At 50.9% G+C, this 13,023-nt stretch overlaps 1 protein-coding gene across 5 annotated transcripts in view; it reads right to left on the minus strand.

Annotated features, from left to right (window-relative positions):
- G3BP1 (G3BP stress granule assembly factor 1) overlaps window positions 1-13,023 on the minus strand; it is a 524,543-nt gene that overhangs the window by 322,863 nt on the left and 188,657 nt on the right. The window lies entirely within an intron of this gene.

The following is a 13,023-nucleotide window of genomic DNA, read 5'->3' on the forward strand; positions in this document are numbered from 1 at the left end:
CTTCCCTTCTGTAATAAGCGACTCTGCTCCTTCCTTAAACTGATCTGGGAGGTGCTGTAGCAGTGTCTCTAGGGTATCATAATGCGCCCTGTCGTATCGAGCCAGAAGGGCCGGAGTGTTGGCAATTCTCCAGATGTTAGCTGCCTGTGCAGCAACTCTTTTCCCTTAAGTTTCCAAGACCTTAGACTCCTTGTCAGGGGGAGGAGCATCACCTGTTGTCTGCGAATTGGCTCTCTTCCGAGCATTGGACACCACCAACGAGTCCAAAGGCAACTGGCCTCTTATGTAGGTAGGGTCCACAGGAGCTGGCCTATATTTTTTGTCAATCCTAGGGTTTAGTACTCTCGCCCTTGTGGTCTCCTTAAAAATGTCATTAGCCGGTTTTAGGACCCCCTTCAGCATGGGCAGAGTCTTAACAGATCTTTCTGAGGTAGAGAAGGTATCCATCAGAAAATCATCTTCAATAGGATCAGTGTGGAGCTGTACATCATGATTTTTAGCTGCTCTCTCAATCAAGGCATTGAAAGCAGCAGTATCCTCAGTAGGAGATGATTTTACCACATATGACTGTCTGGAGCAGTATGTGTGTCCCCTGTACCAATATCGTCCACCCAAGGTTGGTTTTGATCTTCAGGGTCAGTGTCCACAGGATAAGTGTCCTCAACATCACCAGTATCCACATCAAATTGTGTGGGTGAGAATGACTGAGGCTCCTGGTCATAATAGTGAACATGTTCTACTAGAACTGGTGACATGGTCCTCTTCTTCTTCAATGGAATTTTGTAAGGCTCCATTGATTGCTCTGGCAGTATCTTTCTTTTATATATTGACAGTCTACCAGTCTCCGCATCGATAAACTGCCTTGGCTCCTCATCTTCCTGAGGTACTTCGACAGCTCTGTCCCATTGGCATTCCTGTTGGTGCTTCGACAGGTTTCTTCGGGTCGACCCCTTTTTGCGGCTCGAGACCCTTTGCGTCGAACATCTTCGGTCGTACCGCCGGTGGTAGTCCGAATTTTATGTGCGTCGACGCGATGTGAACTGTGCTGACCGTCTTCGGCTGCGTGGGTGCTTTTGCGCCGAGCACGGAAGCCGCGTCGTGGATGTGGACTAACTACTCCGACACCTTCGTCTCTAGGAAGGGAGACAGAGTTGTTGAGTCGACACGTTCCGTCGATACCCTTTTGGACGTGGCATCCAACCCTGAGCCAGAAGCCGTGTTCTCGACACGAGGACCAGGATGGGTCGGCCGTCGCGAGGTGCTCTGTATTTTCGTGTCGACGATCCTCGGCGCCGATTTTTTTGGGTCGGCTACCTTGACCTTGGTTGTTGGCGCCGCCTTCGGCTCGACGTCCCCATGAAGTCTCCGTGCGTCGACGGCCTTCTTTTGTTTGTTCGGCTCCGTGGGCTTCGAGGCCTTGTTGCCGATGAGAGGCTCTTTCACTTTCGGTTTCGAGGTAGGTGCCTGTGCCTTCAGTTTTGATTTCGTTTGATCGAATGATGGCGCTTTCGATACCGATGGCTCTTTAGGGTAGTTCGTAGCCGGGCCTTTATGCGGGGCTGAAGAACGAGAGGAATGATCTTGGGTAAGGCCTTGTGGCGATCCCTCGACCTGAGCCTCATCGAGTGCCTCGTTGGGCCCTGTACCGACATGTGGGCCTAGCTCATCTTCTGAGCCATCTTCCTCGGCCCCAAGGGCCTCCTCGTCGTCTCCTACCTCTTCGACGACACCATCTTCCTGTTAGTCTACTATACGCTCGTCTTCGGCATCATAGTCGGATTCTCGCTCCGAATCCGGATCCGAGAGCTCCCCCCGAACTTCAAGGTCCACGACCTCCTCATCTTCTGTCCCGAAGATGTTGTCCGGGTGCGGCGTCGCTCTCTGCGCCTCGAGCCGAGCTGCTCGACGAATGCGAAGGGTCTTCTTCGATCGAAACCTGGAACACGCCATACAGGTGGCTTCGTCGTGGTTTGGAGAGAGGCACTTGTTGCACACCGGGTGCACGTCGAAGCGAGCATACTTAGCGTTGCAAAGAGGGCAACGCTTAAAGGGGCTATTCGATGTCTTTGGTTCCATCGTTGATGATCTACTCGAGAACGCCCTCGACAAATATACTTGGCGCCGAACGAAAACAATACCGACAAATGTAAAGGCCTAAATAATCAAAGAGCTAAGACTAGGACATCCGAACCCAATGGCGGAAAAAAACAATCTAAGGATGGACGGGATGCCCATGCGCACTGTAGTCCAGGGGAGGAGCCACCTATCTCGTGATACTTCGAAGACTCTTCCAGGACAACAATGTGCAATCATTCGGACCCAACGTGGAGAGGTGTGGCTCACTGGTTAGAGGCGGCAGACCCGTAAGCAGAGAATCGGCCAGGGACCAGGGTTCAATTCCCGATGCGGCAGGGTCGTGGACCAGGGTCAAAACGGACTCGATAATTCTCGCCTCGGTACCTACTCTAACCAGGAACACACTCGGCAACTCTGGGCATTAAGCTTACCTCATCTCTACAACGGCCCCCCACAGACGCCGGGGATGCCTGGTTTCACCTTGGAGATACCCAGAAAGGGACCATCTCACAGGGATAGCCAGGACGGGTTCCCCAGCGGTCTACAGCGCCGGGACGCCCCGTTGCTGGGGCAGCTGTGCGCTTTACAAGTCTACAACATTTACACTAGGCGGCGATCTATGCACAGATATGAATTCAGCAGCCCACATGCCTCGAACATACACACTTTTGCATAGATCGCCATCTGGTGTTGGGCCCGAATGTTTGCAGTTTGTTTTTCCTCTTGGAAAGTCTTTGGAAGTCACGAGGTCGGTGACTCCTCCTTTGGTTGGTATTGCGCTGGGCTTCGGCTCCATCCTCAGATTGTTTTTCGCCAGCAGGGAAAGATGGAGCGTAGTAATAACAGTGAAGAAACCCATGTGTGTATCTAAAGAAGATAAACTGGAATAGATACAGGTAGCCGGGGAGGCGGGTGGGCGTGTGTAGATCTGCAGCTCTACATGCCAAGAACAGATGCATACTGGTAAGTAGCATATTCCGTTCGAGGCATATGAGCTGCAGATTACACACTTTTGCATAGACTATATAGCAGTTTCCAACCTTAGCAGCGACCACCGGTATCTGTTGCAGTGGTCTGAAATAATGTTTTGAGTACAGCCTGGCCCACACTAGCTTGTTGCTTAGTTTGCACATCTACACAATAGTATTTAGTGAAAGTGTGCGGTGTTGACCATGTAGCTGCTTTGCAGATATCATCTAATGGGATGTTCCCTAAAAATGCCATAGAAGCCCCCATCTTTCGTGTAGAATGGGCTTTAGGGGGAACGGATAGCGTTAGTTTTGCTTTGTGGTAGCAAATCTGAATGCATTTTACAATCCACCTAGCTATCCCTGATTTTGAGATGGGGTTGCCCTTGTGTGGTGGAGAGAAAGAGACAAACAGTTGTTTGGTCTTGCGGAAAGGTTGTGTTCTCTCGATGTAGTAGAGTAAGATTCGTTTGACATCTAGTGTGTGCAGAGCCCTTTCTGCAACGGTCTGTGGTTGCGAGAAAAATACTGGTAGTTCTACCGATTGGTTTAGGTGAAAAGGGGAAAGGACTTTAGGTAGCAATTTTGGGTTGGTACGGAGAACAACCTTGTTATGGTGCATTTGAAGAAAAGGTTCTTGTATGGTAAGTGCTTGTGTCTCAAGCACTTACCTTCCAAGGGAAGTGTTGGCTACAAGGAAAGCTGTTTTCCATGTTAGGAATTGTAGTTCACATTTGTGCAAAGGTTCGAAGGGAGGCCCCATTAGCCTTGTGAGAACAATATTTAAGTTCCACACAGGTGAGGGTGGTACTCTGGGGGGAATTATTCTTTTTAGGCCTTCCATGAAGGCTTTAATGGCAGGGACTCTAAAGAGTGAAAGATGTTGCCTGTTTTGTAAGTAAGCTGCAATTGCTGCAAGGTGTAGTCGAATGGACGTATAGGCTAGACTACACCTTTGTAGGTGGAGTAAGTATCCTATGATGTGCTGAATGGACACGTCCAGGGGATTGATGGTGTTATGGCAATAAACAACAAATCGTTTCCACTTGGCAGCGTAGCACGCTCTAGTGGTAGGTCGTCTAGCTTCTCGGATGATGTTCATACAGTCGGGGGAAGATTTAGGTACCCAAATTCTAGGATTTCAGGAGCCAGATCGTAAGGTTGAGCTGAGCTGGGTCCGGGTGTCTGATCTCTCCATGGTTCTGGGTTAGGAGGCATGGTGAGAGGTGTAGTTTTTGGTGTGGTACTACAGCGTTCCAGCAGCGTGGTATACCACGGTTGTCTGGCCCACGTTGGAGCTACTAGGATTAGTGTGAGGGAGTGTTGTAGTTTGCGCACCACTAATGGAATGAGTGGGAGAGGAGGAAAGGCGTACGCAAATTTGCCTGACCAGTTCATCCATATTGCATTTCCTTTGGACAATGGATGTGGGAATCTGGCGGCGAAGCTTGGGCATTTGGTGTTTAAGTGGGTGGCAAAGAGGTCTATCTGTGGATGCCCCCACATTTGAAAGAAGGGGTGAAGAACCTGTGGGTGAAGTTCCCACTCGTGGATTTGTTGTGCACGGCTGCTGAGCAGATCTGCCACGGTGTTTAGGACTCCTGGGACATGTTGAGCTAGGATAAAGATTTTGTGGGGAATTGCCCATCTCCATATGCTCTGTGCTAATTGAGAGAGCTGTGGAGAGTGTGTGCCGCCTTGTTTTTGTATATAATACATGGCCGTCATGTTGTCTGTGCGAATGAGGACTGCCTTGCCTGAAATCTGTATTTGAAAAGATTTTAGGGCTAAAAAGATTGCTAGTAACTCCAGATGGTTGATATGGAGTAACTTTTATTGAGGTGTCCATGTGCCCTGCACGGTGAGGTGTAATAGGTGAGCTCCCCAGCCGGAGAGCGATGCGTCCGTTGTTGGTATTATCTGGGGAACCGGGTCCAGGAACGGTCGACCTTTGGAAAGGTTTGTGGTGTTCCACCACTGCAGAGAGCGATGGGTGCGACCGTCTACCAACACCAGATGTGTTAGTTGACCATGGGCCTGGTTCCACTGGTGCGCTAAACACTCTTGGAGGGGACGCATCTGGAGTCTTGCGTGGGGCACTATGAAAATGCAAGAGGCCATCATCCCTATTAGTTGCATGAACACTCGTGCTGGAAGGGAGTGTTGAGGTATGAATTTTTGTCGCAAAGCCTGCATGCTTGCAATCCTGGCCGGATTGGGGTAGGCTATCGCTTACGAGGTGTCTATGGTGGCACCGAGGTATTGTTTTATGTGGGAAGGTTGTAGCTGTGACTTTTGGTGGTTCACTGTGAAGCCTAGTTGGTGAAGTAGTTAGATTGTGGTGGAGGTGTGTTGTACACACTGATTGTATGAAGTGGCTTTTATCAGCCAATCGTCTAGGTATGGGAAGACGTGAATGTACTGTCTTCTCAAGTGTGCCGCCACCACTGCTAGGCGCTTGGTGAATACCCGTGGTGCTGTTGTGACTCCGAACGGTAGCACTTTGAATTGGTAGTGTTGTCCGTCCACTACAAATCTGAGGTACTTTCTGTGAGCATGGTGCACTGGAATGTGGAAGTATGCGTCTTTCAAGTCCAGAGTGGTGAGGAAGTCGTTTTGGGAGAGGAGCGGAAGTACCTGCTGAAGCATTACCATATGAAAATGGTCTGAGTGTATGTATGTGTTTAGGGGCCGGAAATCTAGAATGGGTCGTAGAGTCTCGTCCCTTTTTAGTATGAGAAAATATAGGGAGTAGACCCCCCATATTTTGTTGATTGACAGGAACGTGTTCTATTGCCTGTTTTTGTAGGAGGGAGATTACCTCCTGCTTTAGTAATTTTGAATGTTCTTGTGACATTGGGCGTTGCCTGGGTGGAATATTTGGGGGTGTAGATGTTAATTCCAGGCAGTAGCCTGACCGAATTATTTGGGTCACTCATTTGTCTGAGGTGATGGTCTCCCAGACATGAACGAAATTTTGGAGTCTGCCCCCGACCGGAGTGGAATGGTCTGGGGGGAGCGGGGGGTCATTGGGTAGGAGGTGTGGCAGAACGGGCGTTGTTTGTTTTGCCTCTGCCCTTGTTGTTGTTACCCCTGTAGCCGCCTCTTTGGTAACCTTTTGTAAAGGTGGTCTGAGTAGGGGATTTGTATGATGTGGACACTGTGTCTGAGGAGTAGCCTCTGGATGCACTCCGAAAGGAGGAGCGGCGAAAGGAGCATCTGGGCGGGTGAGACTGTAAGGCCCCCATGTATTTTGCGGTATCAGTATCTTTTTTCATCTTTTCTAAGGCCTTATCCACCTTTGGCCAAAATAGATGTTCCTGGTCAAAGGGATGGTTAAGGATGGAGGCTTGTACTTCTGGTTTAAAACCAGATACCCTTAGCCAAGCATGGCGACGGAGAAGGACGCTGGTGTTGATGGCCCTGGAGGCTGTGTCTGCTGCATCTAGGGCACAACGTATGGAGGTATTCATGATTGTTTTACCCTCTTGAATTAACTCGTTGGCCCTAGCTTTATATTTTTCAGGGAGATGGTGCATTATGCTTTCTAACTCGTCATAATGAGCCCTGTCATATCTGGCCAGTAGTGCCCGAGTGTTTGCTATACGCCATATGTTGGCCGCCTGGGATGCTGTGCGTTTGCCGGATGCATCTAGTAGTTTTGATTCCTTGTCAGGTGGTGATGCATCACCCGACGCTTGTGAATTTGCCCTTTTACGTGCCGTAGATACTACTAAAGAATCTAGTGGCGCTGGTCCTCTGATGTAGGAGGGATCTGAGGGAGCAGGTCTGTATTTTTTTTCAATACGTGGGTTGATGACCCTGGCTCTAACTGGGTCCTTAAAAACTTCTGCCGCATGCTTTACCACCCCTTTGAGCATGGGCAGTATGGAGGTGGACCTATGTGAGGTATCAAATGTGTCTAGGAGGAAGTCTTCCTCCACGGGGTCGGTATGCAAGTCCACCCCGTGATAATGTGCCACCCTTTGCAGAAGATGGTTGAACCCTAATGAATCTTCTGGTGGAGATAGTCTAGAAGGGTAAAGATCGTCTTGTGGGACGTTGGGGATATCTGGAATATTGTAATCGTCCCATGGATCTGGGGATCCTGTAGGGGTGGGATCCTGTGGCACATCCCCTATATCATGATATGGGTCCCCCTGATCATTATTGTCTGTAGACTGGGTCGGAGAACGATGAGGTGGAGGCGGAGGGGGTGGAGGTGGGGAAGGAGGAGGAGGTGGAGGTGGAGGGGGAGGGGGAAGGTATTCTGAACGGAGAGGTAGCAGAGTCCTTCCTCTTTGGAGGTGGAGGCAGAGCAGGCTTCTCCAAATGTCTCCTTTTGGTAGAGAGTGTCAAATGTCCAGTTTTTGGATCCTTGGTGAGAGTTTTTTGCAAGGGATCCGGTGTAAATAGCTCTGGTGAGGTTATTTGGTCCGTCGGCGACGAAGGCGTCGGGACTGATGTCTTTTTAGGTTTTTCTGTGCCGGTTTGGGGCTTAGAACCCGGCTTGGGACCCTCCGGTCTCTTGATCGGCGCCGAGATGGTCTTCGTCTTGGAAGTGTCGGTGCCGGTGGCCTTGTGTGGTTTGGTCGGTACCGAAGATGGCGTCGGTACCGAAGAGCCGGGTTTCGACCCCGAGGGTTTCGGTGCGCAGCTCGGTATCGAGGTGGAAGCAGGTTTGTTTTTCGGTGCCGAAGTGTGTTTCTCGGCACCGCTGGTAGGCTGGCTCGAGCCTGAGCAACCGGAAGGCTTACTTGGCTTCTTCACCGGACCCGAAGGTGGGGTGTGTGAAGCAGTGTCTCTGGTCTTGCCTAGGGCCGGAGGCGAAGGCGTGACCGAAGCCTTTTTGGGTGTCGGCGCGGGTGTGGGGGGGTAGATTGGTACTCACGACCCTCTGCGCCGGAGTGATGTCTTCCACATCTGACTCGTCGGCCTCGGAAGCGCTGACGAGGTCCTCTTCGGTCCGATGATGTTCCGGATAGTCGATGTCGTCGCCGAAGATGTCAACTGGAATGGACGTCGAGGAGTGTGCCATGTTCCTTCTGGCTCTTCAGTCCAGAATAGTCTTTTGGGATCAGAAAGACTTACAGGCCGGACAGTCTCGAGCCTCGTGTTCAGGGGAGAGGCAGAGGTTGCATACCTCATGAAGATCGGTGTGGGGAAATTTGGACCCACATCGAGGGCACTTTTTAAATGGAGTTCTTTCCATGAGTCGGGACCAGAGCTTGGGTAGGCCCGAAGGCCGCCGTCGACAACTGGAACCGAAGGTTTGTGCCGATGAGAAGGCGCGTTGCTTGAAGAGATCGTGATCGAAACAATACAGCGAATTGGGGTGAGGATTGCGCGTCGATCGTCGAACTGGAAGCTGTTCGGAACCGGAGCGCGAAGATTACATCCGAGCCCGATGGCGGAAAAAAACAATCTGAGGATGGAGCGGAAGCCCATGCGCAAAACCACCCAAAGGAGGAGTCAACTACCTCGTGACTTCCAAAGACTTTCCAAGAGGAAAAACAAACTGCAAACATCCGGGCCCAACACCAGATGGCGATCTATGCAAAAGTGTGTAATCTGCAGCTCATATGCCTCGAACAGTATATTTTAAACCCAATTGTTGGTTCTAAAATAAAACAAGCATATATTTTTTTATATATAAACCATTGGCCTAGAGTTCAGTTATTGAGTGTGTGAGACCATTTGCTGACTCAGTGTGTACAACAAATGCTTTACACTGTCCTCTGATACTGCCTTACTGCTCGACCACACTACCACAAATAGAGATTGAGGTGCTATCTAACTTTACCTCTGCCAACCTTTGGGGTACCACTGGATTCTGTGCACACTATACCTCACTTTGGTATAGTATATACAGAGCCAGCTACACCGCCCTCCTCATCACCATAGCAAATGAAGCTTCCTCCTCTGTAGCCATGGTGAGAGGAGAGACCAAGCCAGCATCAGGGAGATGTGCAGATCACTGGCATCCCCCAGATCCTCAAACCAGTTGTTCTCTGACATCTAGGGCCTGGTATTTATCAGGGTCCAGAGACCTCTCCTAATCATCCCCAAGAACTAGCCCATAGGACTAGGGCGCAGGCTCCGGCCTGGAAGAATGCCTCCAGTCAGCATCGGACGACTCCTATCTGACTTCGTGTCGGAGTTTGAGATGAGTGAATATGCGGACTGTGCCGCCAGTGGACACAGGGATCGTTGGCTATGGTGCAGGTTGAGGTAGCTCGACCGACGCCATTATGGATCCGTCCATGGAACCTAAGAGACCAACTGGCGCCAGGTGTGAACCGGCCAGCAGAAGACCAGCAGGGTCCCCTCCTAAACTCGCAGGGTCAGAGGGCATGCTAGCAGGGACCGGTTGCCCAAATATGGGTTACGCTCAACCGCCGAGTAAGGCCTCGAATGCAGATGTTTCCTCATCTCCTAGGCTGGCTGACTGACAAGGCGAAGTCTTCTTGTTCTTTTTCAGTTTGTGGGACTTAACCAAACGCCCACACGACTTTGACAATCGTTTGGAGTGGCTCTGCAACGATCCCGGAACCTTCCTTTCGACCGGGATCAAGACCTTCAGTGTTGCAGGTAGAGGAGCAAGGCGCTTCTGCAACCACTCCTCACGGATTCAGGGTGCTTGGCAACACAACCAACGCACGTCTTGATGTCCTGGTCACACTCGAGGCACCAGAGAAAGCCACAGGGCTTGAAACCAGCCTTCCTAGTGGACATCCCTGCCACACCAGGAGATTGTCTCAATCTTCGGCAAAAAGAAAAAAAGCCAGTCAAAAAGTGACTGGGGGTAGCTCTTCTTCAGATCGGCACTGACTGGTGTGGAAAGAAAGGAGAGGACATCAGCACACTGATGTGGCGCCTGTAGGAAACTGCCTCTATATATACTACACCAAAGTGAGGTATAGGGTGTATAGAGACCAGGTGACCCAGAAGTAGGCAGTGGTTAAAGTTAGGGTAAGTTACATTTTACATTACTTTTCTAACTCAGTGCTGCATACCTAGATGCAGCACTGGGACATTTCCTGCAAACAGGTAAGTAAATAAGTTTTGGTTATTTGTGCGATTTTTAAACAATATTTTTATATTTCAAAACTCCACTCTTAGAAACTTTTTGGAAGAAAATTGTCAATGTTATCCTATGGAGGAAAAACAGGTTATCGGTTCACGGGTAAGTAATCAACTGTGGGAGTTAAGGTTCTGGGGTTAGACTCAGGGGTCCCAAAGGGTCAATGACGCACTGTTGTTGCACCCTCAGCAGCACTAGGGCGGCTGGGAGCAGAGTGTTGAGGCCGAATGTTATCCAATGGGGGATAGAGGGCCTCCGGTTGGTGGCTGCTGGCAAGCAGGCCACTGGGTTGTGGGAGCAAAGCTCCTAGGGTTTAGGTCAGGGCAAATGGGGAAACAAACTAGCACAAAAGTTGCACCCTCAGCGGCACTGGGGCGGCTAGGTGCAGAGTGCTGTTTCGACGTCAGGCACCCTGTTTTCTATGGAGAACCTCCCGTTCGCAAATGCACTGCAGGCAGGGAGACGAAGGACTTCTGGGTGCGACCACCACTTGGAGAGGTAAGTTGGGAAGTTAAGGGTTGGTTAGGCATATTCAGTTTGGGCACACAAGGCCGTGGGGCATCGGGTGCAGGGGTGCCTTTTGGGGCTTAGATCTTCTTACCAGCTCCTGGTCGTGGTTAGAGGGGCCTTCTGGATTTCAACTGCAGGCATCGGCTGGAGGCTTGAGGCAGATCAGGGGTCGCAGGATCTCGGGTCAGGATCGCCGCGGTCACCTCCTCGTGGTGTTTTTCCGCTCGGGCCAGGTTCGGCGGGTGCAGAGTGGGCTGGATTTGCGGAAGGCAGGTCCTCTGGGTTTTCGAGGTAGCTGGCTGCAGGACACACCGGGATTTCGCAGGAGCAGGTTCGAGGGGAGACAGGCCGGTGGGGCTGGAGCAAAGTCAGTGGGCGTCGTCCTCTTGTTAGCTGGCTGCACGGCTGTTCGGTCCTTTTCTTCTGGTCATCAGGCTGGATCTGAGGAAGCAAGGTTCAGGGTGCCCCTAAATACTAGATATAGGGGCGTTACAGGTAGGTAAACGGCAGGGACCGATGGGTCCCTTCCCTGGGGTGGGTACACCCCCTATCGTGCCACCCTCCAGTGGGAGGGGGGCAGGAGCCTGTCCCTGGTTGGTTGGGTCCCCCCCATCCTCAAGATGGCGGGGACTCAGTTGTGCTTCACCTCACCTCCCCCACCTGAGGGGTGGAGTTGGCAGAGGTGGGCACACCTCTTTCCCTCACTTGTTTTTCCCGCCGGCTCTCCCGCCTAAAGTGGGGGGTAAAACCAGTGGGGACCAGTTGTTGAAAGCAGCAAATGTCTAGGGAGGCTCACAAAGGCGACATGCCTTTGAAGCTTCCCCTTCGTGAACCCTGCCCATCTTTGGGAAGGAGGCTTGGCACCTCGCCCCTGGATGTGCTTTATTTCAGGCCCCCGAGAGCAGCAGGCTCTCGACCCAGGGGTCCAGAAACATGTCTGTAGGTGGCAGCCTAAGCAGCCACTCAGTGAGGTCACTAGAAGTTAGTGCATTTTACATTAAATCTCACACTGGCATCAGTGTGGGTTTAATGTGCTGAGAAGGTTGATACAAAACGTCCCAGTTTTCAGTGGAGCCATTATGGTGTTGTGGAGTTCGTAATTACAAACTCCCAGCACCATATACGCTTAATGGCAGCACTGCACTTACAGGGCCCAGGAATGGACCTGGGCACTGGGCACCTGTACCCTCACCACTGGCATAGTGCACCCTGCTAGAGGGGTGACTGATCTATGCTAGGGCAGTGGTTTTGTGGGCATGGCACACAAGGACGTGTGCCAAAGCGACTCTTCATTTTGTTCTGCACCAAGACACGCAGCCTGCAAAGGCAGTGTGTGTGTGTGTGTCAGGCTAAAGGACCTCTGAGGGTGGCACAATAATTGCGGCAGCCCTTAGAGGCCTTCTCTGGTCACAGTGCCCTGGGTACCTGTGGTACCATTTACCAGGGGCTGATATGTGATCAGAGATGCCAAATGGGTTTAGGCTTCAATGCAATTTTAGGGAATGGGACATAGGCCCTGGGTACCTGATTAGCAGGAGCCCAGGGCACACTCAGTCAAAGAACATTAGCAATTCAGCAAAAAGTGGGGGCATACCATGCAGAAAGAAGGCACTTTCTCACCGCGCCTAGAGACACTGCACACGTACCTTCCTGCGCGGACGCCAGAAACCGGAGCCACCTACCGGTGCACAGGGGTACTGCTCACAGAAAAACTTCGTATACAGTCTCGCATAGGGATAATTCTAGGGTAAGGAATCTGCGGCTAGAAGTAACCATCAGATTAGTATATTTTGTTCTGCAAATCTGTGCCTATAACAATAAAGATCTAGACAAACTGAACATGTTACATTATCATAAGCAAGTTTAAAAGACTCTGTATAAAATGTTGCAGGATTTCTCTGCAAAAACAACGGTTGGACAGAATGCAGAACAATGCCAGACATTCACACCAGTACAGAGATCTGGGTCTAAATCCATTGTTTTTTTGCTCACCATGCCATTCCAGTTTGAACCCAACCATATGCAAATCAGTCTTGACCCTGTGCCTCATGGGAACAGTCCAGCCCGAACTGCCAAGCCAGGTCCTCACTGTGCCATTGGAATCAAGCTATCCTGGCTTAAGAGGGGTGAAACCCCAAAACCGGTCCTAGGATGCTTGTTTCTGGTCCAGGGGGGACCTGGCTTGGCAGTTCGGGCTGGACTGTTGCCATGAGGCACAGGGTCAAGACTGATTTGCATATGGCCAGGTCTAAACTAGGGTGGCATAGTGAGCAAAAGAATGATGGATTTAACCCAGATCTCTTGACTGGGGGTGAACGTTTTGATTTGTTCTGCATTCCGTCCATCAATTGTGTGTCTTTTGTTTTGCAGGATTTCTCTGGCCCT

The sequence above is a fragment of the Triturus cristatus genome, chromosome 7 (genome assembly GCF_964204655.1).
Source record: "Triturus cristatus chromosome 7, aTriCri1.1, whole genome shotgun sequence".
Lineage (NCBI taxonomy): Eukaryota > Metazoa > Chordata > Amphibia > Caudata > Salamandridae > Triturus > Triturus cristatus.